Source organism: Mus pahari, chromosome 4 (assembly GCF_900095145.1).
Source record: "Mus pahari chromosome 4, PAHARI_EIJ_v1.1, whole genome shotgun sequence".
NCBI lineage: Eukaryota > Metazoa > Chordata > Mammalia > Rodentia > Muridae > Mus > Mus pahari.
Window position 1 is genome coordinate 37803532 of NC_034593.1, and position 17521 is coordinate 37821052.

The following is a 17521-nucleotide window of genomic DNA, read 5'->3' on the forward strand; positions in this document are numbered from 1 at the left end:
CCCAGAGATGTTCCCACCCACAAGAGGCCTCTCAACCTTGATCACTAATTGAGAAAATGCCCCATAGCCGGATCTCATGGAGGCATTATCCCAACTAAAGCTCCTCTCTCTGTGATAACTCCAGCTGTGTCAAGTTGACACAAAGCTAGCCAGTACAATGTGTGTCTGTGTTTGTGTAGATATGTGTATGTATATATGTGAAGATGAAAAACTATTTTGTCTACTGAAGAAAAACAGGTTTCCATCAAAAGAGATGTTATTGTACAAATTCTGTGCTGGTGATATGGCTCAAGAGTAAAATACTTTTGAACAGAAAGTCTTCCAAAATTGAATGAAATCATAGTTCCATCTAAGTAAAAAGGAAATCAACCTTCCTAAGTTGGCTTGTAGTTTTGCTAAGCAGCATATACACCTGTAATCACACACATATTATATAAACAAATGAGTGTGATAGAAAAATTTAGAGCACATAGTTTCCAACTAGTACCAGTGACATAATAGGATAAGCTTTGTTGTATAAACATGACTTTGGGTTTTGTGTATGTTATATATTTCTTTTATGAATTTTGTACATTACCTCTATTTTTCCCTCTGTGTATTCTTTGGCTTAGGATATGGCAAACAATGTGCCTGTCTGCTTAGCATCCAAAGAGGATTTTGATTGCCTATGTTTCTGTTTTGGCATGTACCATAATTCCTTTAGAAAGCCTGGTTAACTAAAGAGTAGAAGAGTATATTACAGAAAGACTAGGAGTCATAGGTTAATAACCTTTACTAGAGTTGACTTAATTAGAGTACAGTAAAATAACAGGTTCTAGGCCAGGCAGTGGTGGTGCATACCTTTAATTCCAGCACTTGGGTGGCAGAGGCAGGAGGATTTCTATGTTCGAGGCCAGCCTGGTCTACAAAGTGAGTTCCAGGACAGCTAGGGCTATACAGAGAAACCCTGTCGCAAACAACAACAACAACAACAACAACAACAACAACAACAACAACCAAATAAAACAGGTTCAGAGGGTGAGTTGATTATCATGAAGATGGGAGCATGGTAGCATCAAGGCAGGTTTAGTATAGGAAGAGCTGAGAGTTCTACTTCTTAATATGAAAGCTGCTAGAAGACTACTGGCATCTGCTAAGATAAGGGTCTTAAAGCCCATGGCCACAATGACACACCTACTCCAACAAATGTCACAACTACTCAAACAAGGCCACACCTTCTAATAATGCCACTACCTAGGGCAGGGCATATGCAAACCATCATGCCTCCTCACATCTTCTGGTGAGAATCCTTATATACCTCAAGTGTATACTTTATTATTTTTCACTTTAAAATTGTGTATTTAATACTCATCTACCTGTATGTATTTTAAAAATAAAGACTGTGTGAAAAGTTTATGTTTCAGAAGACGAAAAGATATTAGGAGAAATTCTCTTATAGTAAGATAAGTAAGAAAATACTTAAATTTTCTCAGATTACTTTCCACAAATTTGGTTTTATTTTTCTCATTTTCCTAAGAAAACACACTATTTTTTAGAGCATGCATACATAGTTTACTAACAGACAGTGTTTCAGGGTCCAGTGGAAATGTTTACCATTGTTTATTTGAACTCTCTACATGTTTACTTAAATTCTGTATGTATACACATGTATATAGTTTGTGAGTTTCATATATAATTTAAGTAAATAAACATCAATATTGATCCATGTTGCTTTGTAGACATTCTTAGTGCTATTTACACCATAACTTCTTTTAACATGGTCAAGTAGTAAAAGAGATTTCCCAAACAATGCAGGCTACTAATGTCAACCTTCACCTACCTCCCAGAGGTAGGAGGTGAGTCCCTATTGCTTAGGGTATCATGTTTAAGAAAAAAAAAAAAAAACAACCAAACAAAACACTACTAGAATATCTAAGCTGGATCTACCCTCATATTCTTCTTTACAAGAAATAGTTTTTATTTTACAGGAAGTTGATATGAAAGATTCCAAGCTGGGGAAACCAGCAATAGCACTACCCACATACAATATTTACCAAACACAGTGAATAGTGCAATGAATCTCATGGTTCAGTTCTGTCATCCATAACTTGGAAGTACAGAGCAGTTCCCTAACAAGAGGGATATCATGACAGTAGTGGTGTCCAAGCTTATGGGCCTTAGAAGCGAACCTACTATCACCACATACCAAGCGAGGATAAAGCCTAACAACATTCTAATTAGCTATCCTTATGAATATAGATAAAAGAAGCACTAATTCCTCATTAAAGAAACTTCTCTTTGCTATAGAAGGAAACACACACACACAAAAACACCTTTGCCAAAAAAAAAAAAAAAAAAAAAAAAAAAAAAAAAAAAAAATATATATATAAAGTGATCCTGGGAAACCAAGCTGCAAAAAGTATNAAAAAAAAAAAAAAAAAAGCAAAGAAAAAGTGATCCTGGGAAACCAAGCTGCAAAAAGTATAGTACACAACAAATCCTGCCCCAAAGTGTAGAGCAACAGAATGAATAAGGAGACAGTAAGATTTTAAGAGCTTGAGGACCAAGTAGTCTAGTATGATACCATGTCTGCCAGAAATGTCAACAAATCTACACCCAGAACACTTCATTAACCTAGCTGCTTAAACAAGATGCAGAGAATGTCAACACTAGTAGACATGTTAAAAGCAAAGGAGAATATTTCATGGGACTTCAGCCCTAGCCAATAAAAGCACAGGCAAGTAAGCAAGCCTGAGAACAGAAGAGTGGGAGAAAAAACCCTCCCCAAAGAAAGCTTCCCCAGTTTTCCATCCACAAATAAGTGGTGAAATTTTAACATATAGATACAAGATACACAGATTGAGCAGTTTGTATTTAGGATTCAGGTATCGAGTAGTTTGTATTTAGGATGCAGGTATGTATAGGCATGTAACTATAGAGAAAAATAAAATTATGCCTTGATTTGGAGCAAAAATACTTAATACGGTGTTGAGAGAATGAGATAAATGAAGGAAATTGATATAATTTATTTTAATTAAACAATAATAAATTAACAATGAACCAAATACTTATAAAGTGGTTAGTTGATCTGGACCACATTCTAGTTTGAGGAAATGACATATTTGAAAAGCCTTGAAAAACTTACATGGTGCATATATTTTTATTAAACATGAATTTGATGAAAGAAGTTAGAATTTATAACACCTTTGATCCAAAGTTGCCCTCCTTATAAGAAGTGCAAGAACAAAAATGTAGGAGAGACTGAAGGAATGACCTACCAAATACTGGCCCAACTTGAAACCCAGCCCATGGACAAAAACCTATCCCTAAAACTATTCATTACACATAATAACACTGTTATGCTTGCAGACAAAAGCCTAGCATAACTGTTCTCTTAGAGGCTGTGCCCAGTAGCTGAACAAAACAGATGCAGATACCCAAGTCAATCATTAAATGGAATTTGGGAATTCCTGTGGAAGAGTAGGGTGAAGGATTNAGTAACCTGAAGGGTATAAGGACTCCACAAGGAGACCAATAGAGTCAACTAGCCTGGATTCTTGGGAGGTCCCAGAGCCTGAAACACCAACAGAAAAGTATAAAAGGCCTGGACCTAAGACCCCACACCTCTGTAGCTGATGTGCAGCTCAATCTTCATATAGGTCCCCAAACAACTGGAGAGTAGACTTTTCATGACTCTGTTTCCAAACTCTGGATCCTGTTCCCTTAATTGGGCTCTCTTGTCTGTCCTCAGTGGTAAAGGATGTACTTAGTCTTATAATAACCTGAGGTGTCAAGAGTGATTTAGTACCAAAGTGGGATTCCCCACTCTTCGAAGGTGAAGGAAAAGTTGTGATGTAGGAGAGGCTCTCTCACAGGAGAACTGAAAAGAGTGAGAGGTATGTAAAGTGAATGAATAAATGAATAAATAAAGAAATGAAGGGAGAAAGAAAGAAAGAAAGAAAGAAAGAAAGAAAGGAAGGAAGGAAGGAAGGAAGGAAGGAAGAAAGAAAGAAAGAAAGAAAGAAAGAAAGAAAGAAAGAAAGAAAGAAAGAAAGAAAGAAAGGGAAAAAAGAATGTCTCATTTATTTAAAGGAGAAAATCAAAACAAAAAATACTAAAGCAGAAACATTGCATTAGAATCAAAAGGGATACAGGAGAAGGGCATTAGATAGTGAAGAGCATTCTTTTGTTTTATTTTCTCATTCGATTAGAGGCTCCACAATCAATATGACTATAACACATTCAAAAGACTTTATGATCTCTGTACTAGGGAAATTTAATTTAAATGTACATAATAAAATTTATAAGAACCAGTGGAGCAGGATGACTACAGAAGCTCTTGTCTTTTATATATGAGAGGAAGTTCCACCAGTGAAATCTCAGCATAATTGTCACCAAAAGGAGACCTGCATGGTGACAACACCATGTGGAAAGCCAGTATCGCTTGATGAAATCTCACTAGGCTCCATGAATAGACAATGACTGTGAGTCAGGCAAAATCAGTCTTCTCCAGAGATTTGACCCTAATACATTATCCAATTTCAAGCTGTCAACCTGAAACACATCACATATGATCAATACTTAATGATTTCTGAAATTTGTGTGTGTGTGTGTGTGTGTGTGTGTGTGTGTGTGCGTGTGTGCATGTGTGTGTGTGCATGTGTGTACAAAACATGATCAAAGAAGAGGTTATAAGTTTGAAAGAGAGTTTAAGTTTGAAGGGGTACAGAGAAAGAACAGAAATAAATACTTACACATGAAATTCTCATACAAAATAAATATAAAAGTTTTTTTTATTTGTTTTTGTCTATGTTTTCTCTGCAACCTTTCTTATCACTTTGTCACATACTGACCTACCTTGGAGACATTGCTAATGGTTCAGATCAGCAATAGTACCTAAGTGTTAGACAGACAGCAGTAAAATATTTCACAATCAACTAAAAATAAATCTCACAGGGTCACTTAATAAGGACCAAACCAACATCACAGATCCTTTGTTCCATTTTTGGAAGTCAGTACCAAAGTTTCAATTTCACAGTGAAGTTACCATTATTAAAAATTCAAGAGGTGGCTGGAGGCAGCCTCTTACAGAGGACTCATATTTCCTGGCTAGTACCCACAAATTCCTGTAACACAACTCAGGTATTCTAGAACCGTCTTCAGACATCCACAGGCACCTGTAACTACATGCATAAACCTTATCATAGAAATATCCTTATACATAGAAATCATTAAAATAGTAAAAAAGGAAAAAAAATCTTCTACATTCTATTTTATTTTTAAATACTGATTGCTTGAAAGTTTTCTTCCTAAACATTTTTATAATGCATATGGATTACAGACAACTACTCAGAATTCAGAAGAGCCCAGGCCCCTAACCTGCTTGAGAAGCAGTATAAACAAAGCTTACACAGAACCATACTAATCTAGAGGTGTATAATAGGCTTTTATATAATTTACTAAATGATGCTTTTAGACCTGTCAGTCAAATAAAATTGAGCTTGCAATTCGTAATAATAATTGACTATTTTTATGAAAAGTAACACTAATAGCATTTATAATTAACTATAGTTCATTAACATGATTAAGCTTATCTGACAAAATTTAGTTAATCCATGATATATGTATATAAAAGTGAATCATATTAAGGTAGTTTCCCATGATAAAGTAGGTTGATATAGCCAATATACTATCCAAAATCAGCATATGTCAATATTTTTTTCAGAAAAAAAGGAATACATAATAATTTTCCAGTGAATTTGCAAATAAACCAAAACAAAAATATTTATACTCTGATAAGACAATCTTGGGAAATTTTTGTCTCAGTGGCTAACATAGTGACTTACAAGGGCTGTCAAGGAATCCCACAAGCTAAAAGGAACACTCATCCATTGCTGGTGGGATTGCAAGCTGATATGAACCCTCTGGAAATCAGTCTGGAGGTTCCTCAAAAAAATTGGACATAGTACTACCTGAGGACCTAGCTATACCACTCTTGGGAATATGCCCAGAAGATGCTCCAACGTGTAATAAAGACACATGCTCCACTATGTTCATAGCAGTCATATTTATAATAGCCAGAAGCTGGAAAGAACCCAGATGTCCTTCAACAGAGGAATGGATCCAGAAAACATGGTGCATCTATACAATGGAATACTATTTAGCTATTAAAAACAATAACTTCATGAAATTCGCAAACAAATGGATGGAACTTGAAAATATCATCCTGAGTGAGGTAACTCAGTCACATATGTCATGTACTCATTGATAAGTGGATATTAGTCCAAAAGTTTGGAATACCCAAAATTCAATTCACAGACCGTATGAAGCCTAAGAAGAAGGAAGAACAAAATGTGGATGCTTCATTGCTTCTTAGAAGGGTGAACAAAATACTCACAGGAGGAAATATGGAGACAAAGTGTGGAGCAGAGACTGAAGGAAAGGCCATCCAGAGACTGTCCCACCTGGGGATCCAACCCATGTCAGCCACCAAACCAGGGCACTATTGTGGATGTCAGGAAGAGCTTGCTGATGGGAGCCTGATATGGCTGTCTCCTGAGAAGCAGTGCCAGAGCCTGGCAAATACAGAGGCAGGGGTTTGCAGCCCCATGGAGTGAGCATAGTGTCAATAAACCAGACCCCAGGAGCTCCTGGAGACTGGACAACCAGTCAAAGAATACACATGGAAGGACCCATGGGGCTGGCCCCTTATGTGACAAGGGACAGCATTGTTGGACATCAGTGGGAGGAGAGGCCCTGGGGCCTAAGTGTGTTTGGTGCCCCAGCATAGGGTAAAGGCAGTGCTGAACTAGGAATGGGTGGGTGTTGGTTGGGTGAGCACCCTCATAGAAGAAGCTGGAGAGGGGATGGGATAGGGGATTTCTGAAGGGGAGACCTAGAAAGCAGAAAACATTTGAAATGTAAATAAAGAAAATACCCAGTTTGCAAAAAAGAAAAGGAAGGGGAAGGAAGGGGGAGAGAGAGAGAGAGAGAGAGAGAGAGAGAGAGAGAGAGAGAGAGAGGAGAAAAAAGAGAAGAGAAAAGAAAAGAAAAATGTAAAGAAACTGTATGCAATGGTCTAGCATGGCTGTCCTCTGAGAGGCTCAATAAGCAGCTGACTGAGACAGAAGCAGATATATATATTAATTAAGTAATTAAGTCAGGGACCCCTGTGGTTGAATTAGAGAAAGGCTAGAAAAACTGAGGAGGAGGACGACCCATAGGAAAAACAGCAGTCTCAACTAACCTGGACCCTTGAGGTCTCAGATTCTGAGCCACTAATCAGGCAGCAGACACTGGCTGGTAGGAGCACACCACCTCACATACACACACACACACACACACACACACACACGCACACGCACACGCACACGCACGCGCGCGCACACACACACACACACACACACACACACACACACACATATACTTTAGAGCAGAGGACTGCCTGGTCTGGCCTCAGTGAGAGAAGTGCCTAACCCTTGACATCAGGATAAGGGAACTGTCATGAAGGCAGATGGGGTGGGAAGGATGGAGGTGTGGGGAAATCCTTTTGGAGACAGGGGATGGGAAAATGGAATGAGATGAGGAACTATGAGAGAGCAGACCTGCTGGCGAGTAACAACTAAACTTTAAAAAGATAAAAAAGAAAAAAACTAAGTAAAGGAAATGTATGGATAGTAAAAGATGCCCGTGCTGTAAAAGACAATCTACAGATTCAATGCAATCTCCATCAAGAACCCAACACAATTCTTCAAAGACATGAATAGTGAAATTCATAAATTAATCTGCAAAGTTAAAAAAAACCTAGAAAAGAGAAAACAATTCTTAACAATAAAAGAATGGCTGGGGAATCACCTTATTGACCTCAAGCTTTACTACAGAACAATAGTGATAAAAACTGCATGGTATTGGTACAGAGATAGATACCTTTATCAATGAAATAGAATAGAATTGAAGACCCAGAAATAAAGTCATGCTCCTACAGACACTTGATCATTGACAAAGAAGCCAAAAATATACAATGGAAAAAAGAAAACATCTTCAATACTGGGTATCTGTATGTAGAAAAATGAAAATAGAACCATGTTTGTCACCATGAACACGACTCAAGTCTAAGTGGATCAATAACCTCAACATAAAACCATAAACACTGAATCTAATAAAAGAGAAAGTGAGAAAGAGCCTTGAACTCATTGGCACAGATGGAAATTTTCTAAACAGAACTCCAGTGGCTTGTGCTCTAAAATCAAGATTTGATAAATGGAACCTCATGAAATTAGAAAGCTTCTGTAAGGCAAAGAATCTATTCAATAAGACAAATCACCAATCTACAGACTGAGAAAAAAATCTTCACCCATCTAACATCTGATAGAGGGATAATAACCAAAATATATAAAGAACTCAAGAAGCTAACCACAAAAAACAACAAACAACACAACAAATAGTGGGGTGTAGAACTAAACTAAAAATTCACAACAGAGGAATCTCAAAGGGCTGAGAAAAAAACTAAAGAAATGATCAAAGTCCTTAGTGATCCAAGAAATGCAAATCAAAAAGACCCTGAGATGCCACCTTAAACCAATCAGAATGGCTAAGATCAAAAAACAGAAGACAGCACATGTTGACAAGGATGTGGAGAAAGAGGAACACTCCTCCATTTTTGGTCAGGTTGCAAACTGGTACAACCACTCTGGAAATCAATCTGGAGATTCCTCAGAAAATTGGAAATAGATCTACCTGAAGACCCAGCAATACCACTCCTGGAAATACACCCAAAAGATGCCCCACATGTCACAGGCACGTCTTCCACTATGTTCTTAGTGGCCTTGTTTGTGATAGCCAGAAGCTGGATACAACCCAGATATCCCACAACAGAATAGTTACAAAAAATTTGGTTCATTTACACAATGGAAAACTAATCTGCTATTAGGAATGAAGATGTTGTAAATTTTGCAGCCAAATGAATTAAACTAGAATATATCATCCTGAGTGAGGTTACTCAGACCCAAAAGGATATTCATGGTATTTACACACGAATAAGTGGATAGTAGCCAAAAAAAGTATAGAATACCCAAGATATAATCCACAGAACTCAAAAAGGTTAACAAGCTGAAGGGAACAGGTGAGGACACTTCAGTCCAACTTGTGATGGAGAAGAAAGCAACCACAAGGCAGAAGCAAAGTAGGGATCTAGAAGGGAAAGAGTATTGGGGGTGGGCGTGGGGGTGGGAGAGGAACATGATCTGGTATTGGGTGGGGAGAATAGGACTGAAGACCTGAGGAACTTCAGGATGAATGGAAACGGGCAACCTTGGGAGGTAAGAGGTTGGGGGGACCCTCCAGAATGTACCAGAGACCTGGGAGGTGAGAGACTCTCATGACACAAAGGGATGAGAGACTCTCATGACACAAAGGGAGGGACCTTAGATGAGATGCTCTACAGTGGCGAGAGAGAACTTATAGAGCAGAAGGACAAGACATCAAGTGAGGGATGGGGTTGCCATTCCACAGTCAAAAGTCTGACCCATAATTCTTCCTCTGTGAAAGAACTTCAGGGATGGAAATGGAGGGAAGCCTGAGGAAAAGAAGGTCCAGAGACAAGCCCAAAGTGGGACACAGCTCAAAGAGAGGTCAGAAGGCCTGCCACTATTAGTGAGGTAATGGAGTGCTTACACAAAGAAATCTAGCATGACGCAAAAAGCAGCTGTAAGAGTCAGATGCAGATATTTGTACCGAACCAATTGGTAGAAGTTGCTAGCCCCTGTGGTTGAATTAGGGAAAAGCTGAAAGAAGCTGAGGAGGAGGGCAACCCTGTAGGATGACCAGCAATCTCAATTAACGTGGACCCCCTGAGAGATCTATCGAACATTGGACCACCAACCAGGCAGCATACACCAGCTGATGTGAGAACCTCAACACATATACAGGAGAGGACTGCTAAGTCTTGGTTCAGGCAGAGAAGATGCACCTAACCCTGAAGAGACTGGAGGCCTCAGGGATTTTAGAGGACTCATGGAGGATGGGAGTTGGGGACATCCTTGTGGAGACAGGGGTCAAGGAGGAAGTATGGGATGTGGAACAATTGGAGGGTAGACCAGGAAGGAAAAAAAATCTAGTGTGTAAATATATATATATTTAAATAAATAAATAAATATATTAAATACATCTATGAATGTATGTATGTATGTATGTATGTATGTGTGGGTGGCTGGCTGGATGGATCCATCTATCTATCTATCTATCTATCTATCTATCTATCTATCTATCTATCTATCTATCTATCTATCTATCATTATCCCTTTCATTGCCAATGACCAGCCTCAGCTTGGATAGAGGTTCTAAGAAAAGTGGCATATGGAAGCTGTGATAAGAATGGCTTGAAGTCAAATTGGAATCCAAGTTGATGACGACCTGTGTTTTGCTTGATACAGCTTTTCCAGTCTGCTTCTATGTTCTGCTTTCTCTCTGGAGATTTCTCTGTCCCTTTTCTGCTTATTATTCTAAGTTATCTCTCTTCTTGTGTTTGTATCAGTTCTCCAAACATATCTCTCTTTTTGTCCTAAAATATTCTTTGTAGAATTCAGGTCCAGTCTTTTATTTTACATATCAATCTAGTCATTTACTCTAGATTTTTCTTTTTATTATTTTATGAATCAGCATCCCAGGACTCCAACCCTTTGATTCTTAAGAGATAGTAAGCATACATTATTTTCTCAACATGGCAAAAGCATTCAGTGATCTGTCTACCTTTGTTAACCACAGAAGGTAAATTAGTTGGTTAAGACACTGCCCTGAAATTACCATTTCTACCACATCTGAGCCAAACCTTGCTAGGTCCCAGGCTCATCCTAAGCTTACTTGAATCTATCTGCCTTGGTAAACATATACAAGAAAAACAAACAAACAAACAAACAAACAAACCTTATCTGGGTGGCATCTCCTGTGATCATCACTCTCTTAATTTTTTTTTTTAATTTCCATCCTTAGTAATTGAATAACAATTTGGCTCATGGTGCAGCTGCTTTTATCCCTTTAGGTTCGTGACACCCCTCATATAATTCATTTTGAATCCTTATTTTTTTCAGAGTTGAGAAATTATGTATTTTCAAATGCATATATTTACAGATCTTTCCCTTAGGGAGGGACCAGGAAGGGAAAGTGGACAGGAAGCAGGGAGGGTATTTGGAAGGAAAAGGGAACCTATCTGGTATTGGGTGAGGGAAAAGGACTGAAGCCCTGAGGAACAGCAGAAAGAATGGAAACAGGCAACCTTGGGAAATAGGAGGTTGAGGGAACCCTCCAGGATGCACTAGAGACCTGGGAGATGAGAAACTCACAGGAATGACCTTCAAAGGTAAGGAACTTAGATAAAATGCCCTACAGTAGGGAGAGAGAAATTATAGAGCCCATCTCCAGCAGCAAGATAGGACATCAAGTGAGGGTTGGGGTTGCAATTCCACAGTCAAAACTCTGACCCATATTTGTTCCTGTCTGAAAGAATTACAGGGGTGGAAATGGAGAGAAGCCTGAGGAAAAGAAGGTCCAGAGACAGGTCCAAAGTTGGATTCAGCTCAAGGGGAGAGATCCCAAGGCCTGACACTATTACTGAGACTATGAAGTGCTCACTAAAAAGGGGCCTACCATGACTGCCCTCTGAAAGACCCAACAAGCAGCTGAAAGAGTCAGATGCAGATATTTGCACCCAACCAATGGTCAGAAGCCATTGACACTCTTGGAGGCTCACACCAAGGTCCTGTCCCAGGAGCAGAAGCATAGCACTCTGTTCGCACCAAGGCAAAAACTAGGCTTGGCATTTCATGAGTAAAATACTGGATGAATACATTATAATCATAGCAACAACCTTCCACTATTCTTATTCCTAGATATGTATGCTTTCTGGAGTACAGAGGGCAAGAATTAAATGTAGAAATTTGGTCAATGGGATACATTTTAACTTACTATTTATCAAAGCCCATAGTAAAGTTATAAAAAGAAAATTACTGGTTTATTTTTTTTTTTTTTTGAGTTTTAAGGTTTGTATGCTGGACATGTCTCTGTTAGATAAAGAAGCCACATTCTCTCTGCTGCATGCATATAATGGATTTCCTTCGCTTCATTACATTTCCGTATTAACAACCTATAATTGCAAGTCAAATGTCTAATCTCCAACTTTATACTGTCTTCAGAACCAATTCATGTCAATTGTGCAACACCAGGAGTTTTCATGAGCTGCTTCAAGATTATGTTTTATTTGATTTAATCACACAATTATAAGATTTTCAGTGGACAATTTCCATGAATATTTGATGCTGAATTTACTCAATGAAATTCAAAATCCGTATATGCTTTGTACATGTAAATACAAAAGTATTCTTAATTTTTTCAGGTATAGTTTGAGATATATATATATATATATATATATATATATGTGTGTGTGTGTGTGTGTGTGTGTGTGTGTGTGTGTGTGTGTTTAAAATCTTTCCATTCAAGCTGGGTGGTGGTGGCACATGCCTTTAATCCCAGCACTCAGGGGGTAGAGGCAGGCGGATTTCAGACTTCGAGGCCAGCCTGGTCTACAAAGTGAGTTCCAGGTCAGCCAGGGCTATACAGAGAAACACTGTCTCATAAAAAAAAAAAAAATTCTATCTATTCAAAGTCCTCTGACTTAAAAATTATACTCATCCAAATCTGTTTTCATTATAAGATTTAGCATAATGCTTCAAAAATATTTTGGTATTGTGTCTCAGCTATGTTGACATATCAAATGAACCAGCATAGTTATTATTCAACACAGATCAATTGCTATCAAAATTTGTCAACTGCTATTTACGATCGAATAGATTAACATTACATCATCCCATTTTCTCTAGCAATTTCTACAGTTTAATTCATTTCAGAATAAAATACTTTGGTCTCACCACAATCCCAAATCTATTTTAAAGTTTTCTGTGCACTTGTGATGGCCATGTGTCCTGAAAACCCTGTGCTGTATTTTCAAATGTCAGAATTACTTTTAACATAAGAAGTATTGAGTATTTGCCCCATTTAAGATCATATAAAATGTCTACAACTACATCTTCTTCTTCACATTAGAACAGGGCTGGAATTACAAGCCAGGTTGAAAAGATGCTGAACATCTTAGGCTAGGTCCCCAGTACCCATGTGAAAATGCTATGGTATTATTGCACACCCACAACCCAGCCTCCGGTCATTACTGAGTTCCAGCCCCATGACTTTCTTTCTATAAACAGAATGATGACACATGAGGAACTAGAGCAGAGCTTTCTCCTGCATTCGCCGTGCATGTGCACACCAGTACATGCCCACACAAAAGCATGTGAACATGGTATGTAAAAGGGAAAAAAAGCTTCAAGATCATATAATGATTTATATTTCTAAAATTTTCTCATAAAATGAAATGTATATATATTTGTTTTTCTTCATTTATGTTTCTGTGTGTGTGTCTCTCTGTGTGTATGTATGTGTGTGGTATGAATAAAACTCACTCATGCTTTATAGTTTCTCTTGCCTCTAACTTAGTATAGCTCAGACATGGGATGTAAATATGTTTTCTGGTAGATATTATCCATATCTGTGAGCTTAAACATGAAAGATATTTTAGATATTTCAGACCTATTAATCACACATGCTGCTAATGCATGTTTCACAAATGGGCCACATGAAAGTAAATCTCAAATCAACTTGACTTAATTATAGTTCCATATATTTGAATAAGAATACCAGTAATAGAGAGTGAATACATTGGTGATTATGTGGCACACTGAATGTAATTGCATTACTACACAAAATCACTATATGTTAGTAATGTTTTAAATCTGTAATTGTTACATGTACATAGGTATATAATTATGGTAGTCTCCAAGCATATGTATGGAAGCTATACAATGTCCTGCTCTGGCAAACTCTGGTGTTAACAAACAACTAGAATATGTCTAGTTTTGTACTTCATGAGCTGAGATATATATTCAGATTCTTATTCTTGCACAGGTGTTCTGACCCACAGCAATCACTCCAACCCCCACCTCCCAATAATTAATTAATATAGGAGCATTATGTAAGAATCACATCCCCTAAAATTCACTCCTTAGATAATGTATATTGACGAAGTAATATATGGTCCTCATTTTCATAATAATTTGGAATTATGTTTATTTTCATCTAACGGAACCTAATTAGTGCACTTATGATTCTCTTGGGTTGTTTTCTTTTATAATTCAGACATCCAAATATTTCAAAAAGAATTTTCAACAAACTAAGATGCATAATTGCTTGAAGTTAATTAGAAATCCAGTATACTTGATAAACATATAAACTGCAACAGAGAGCATATAGTTCTAACTCTATGATGTAACATTTTTATGTTGCACTTATTTTAAAATAATATTATAAATTTGAAGACATGTGATTTAGGCCTAAGAAATAAAATTATATATTATACTTAATTTGTGATACTCACTTTGTATTATCTTTTATGCAATTTAACAATGCTTTGCAGTGAGGTTATTTTTGAAACTGTCACTGTGCACTTTGATGTACACTTATAAAATGTATAATGTAATTTATGCAAACAAGCACACACATCATTATAATATGTGTGATTATTTACTTTCCTTGCATATATATGCAGAAACATGGCAGGGTAACAGTAAGCATGAATACTGACTTTAAATTTATAATTGCATTTTAACTTATTAAACTGAATAACAGAAATAAGTGCATTAAAAATTTAGCATATAAAGAATATACATTGTATAAGTAATACATATTATGCCTGTGCATAAATTGTATATGTATACATATACAGTTTTATTTAAATGCATATCAGATTTTCAGATTTACAGATGGAAAATTTAACTCCACTGAGAAGTTCTCTTTCTATGTCTGCATATACTCAAAAAAGAATCTGTAAAGTAAGGAAAAGTTAATCATATAATGACAAAGAGAATATCCAATCCAAAAGTTTGGTATTAATGCCTTTTCTCCTTTAAGATATGTTTTATCCATATGTTTAAGATCATGTTTCTCCATCACATTTTAAATAAATAAATGACATCTTCATCTTATCTTTTTCTTCATTGGTCAATGAATATTTCTCTTATATGTATATTGGCCAGTATATTTTTATTATATTTGGAAATTTTTAATTAGTCAGTTTTAAAAGAAAGTATTAATTTTTGAACTCTCAAACTGAGCACAAATATGTGACTCTACAAATCTAAGCTTGTTTGATCATGTGCCTTTTCTTTATTGTTTCAAGGCTGTATATTTATAAAAAATTTGATTGTATTTTCCCATGTAGTAATAAGACTTCAGTTCCTCTGAAAATAAGTAAGACTATATCCTGCATGAGTTATACAACAAGGACACAATCATGGAATTACTGAAATTACTCTTTTATTTTACTACTTATACCCTTCTTGCAAAAAATAAAAAAAGTAAAAAGTATTTACTGTCTTTACTTATGCTTCCTTTTCAATATGTAAATTAAAATTAAAGAAAGTTTGTGGTTTCCATTTTTTACAATACAATTTTCATATAAAAATTGGAATTTAAATAATTCATTTAAAGATTATTTAGAAAAGCTGATAAAAATCAGTTCTGATTACAGAAGCAAAATACCAAATAAAACATTGATTGCAGACTAGAAGAAGAGTTTGCTGTGACTGGATTCCAGTAGTATCAGCTACTTTCTGGGTCTTCAATTCTATTCCATTGATCTACTTGTCTGTCGCTGTACCAGTACCATGCAGTTTTTATCACAATTGCTCTGTAGTACAGCTTNAGGTCAGGCATGGTGATTCCCCCAGAGGTTCTTTTATTGTTGAGAATTGTTTTTGCTATCCTAGGATTTTTGTTATTCCAGATGAATTTGCAAATTGCCCTTTCTAATTCATTGAAGAATTGAGTTGGAATTTTGTTGGGATTGCATTGAATCTGTAGATTGTTTTCAGCAGGATGGAGTTGCAGAGACAAAGTTTGGAGCTAAAACAAAAGGATAGACCATCCAGAGACTGCCCCACCCGGGTGTCTATCACATAATCTGTCACAAAACACAGACACTATTGCATGCACCAGCATGATTTTGCTGAAAGGACCCTGATATAGCTGTCTCCTATGAGGCTTTGGCAGTACTTGGCGCAGGATGCTCACAGTCATCTATAGGATGGAACACAGAGCCCCCAATGGAGGAGCTAGAGAAAGTAACCAAGGAGCTGAAGGGGTCTGCAACCCTATAAGTGGAACAACAATATAAACTAATCAGTACCCCCAGAGCTGATGTCTCTAGCTGTGTATATAGCAGAAGATGGTCTAGTTGGCCATCATTGGGAAGAGAGGCCCCTTGGTTTAGCAAACTTTATATGCCCTAGGACAGGGGAAAGCCAGGGCCAAGAAGAAGTGGGAGTGAGTGGGTAGGGTAGCAGGGTGGGGGAGGGTTTAGGGGACTTTTGGGATAGCATTTAAAATGTAAATGAAGGAAACATCTAATAAAAAATTTTTAAAAAATCATCAGATCCTACTACAAAAGCCTATACTCAACGAAACTGGAAAGTCTAGATGAAATGGATGCTTTACTAGACAGATACCACATACCAAAGATAAATCAAGAGCAGGTAAACTATCTAAACAGGCCTCTATTCCATAAAGAAATAAAAGAAGTTATTTAAAAACCTCCCAATCAAAAAATACCCAGGGCCAGAGGGATTTAGAGCAGAATTCTACCTATTCCATGAAAAAGGAATAGCAGTAACAATAAATAATTCATTCTATGAAGTTACAATTACTCTGATTCCTAAACCACATGAGGACCCAAACAAATAAGAGAACTTCAAACCAATATCGCTTATAAATATCAATGAAAAAACACTCAATAAAATTCTTGCAAAACTAATTTAAAAACACATGAAAACCATAATCCACCATGATCAAATAGGCTTTATCCCAGGGATGCAAGGATGGTTTAATATATGAAAATCCATTAACATAATCTACTATATAAACTAACGCAAGAAAAAAATTCACATGATCATTTCCTTAGATGCAGAAAAATCATTTGACAAAAAAACAACACCCCTCATATTAAAGTATTGGAGAGAACTGGAACTCAAGGCCCATACCTAAACATAATAAAAAATATACAGCAAACTAACAGCTAATATCAAATTTAATGGAGACATACTTAAAGCAATTCCACTAAAATTGGGAACAAGACAAGGATGCCCATTCTCCCTATATCTATTCAATATAGTACTTAAAGTGCAAGCTAAAATAAGAAGACAACAAAAAAAAGATCAAGGGGTTACAAATTAACAAAGAAGAAATAAAGGTATCACTATTTGCAGATAATATGATAGTAAACATAAGCAACACCCAAAACTCTACCAGAGAACTTCTCCAGCTGATAAACTTCAGCAATGTGCCTGGATATAAAACTAACTCAAATAAATCAGTAACCGTACTTTATACAAATGAAAAAGAGTCTGAGAAAAAATTAGGGAAACAACTCCCTTCACAATTGCCACAA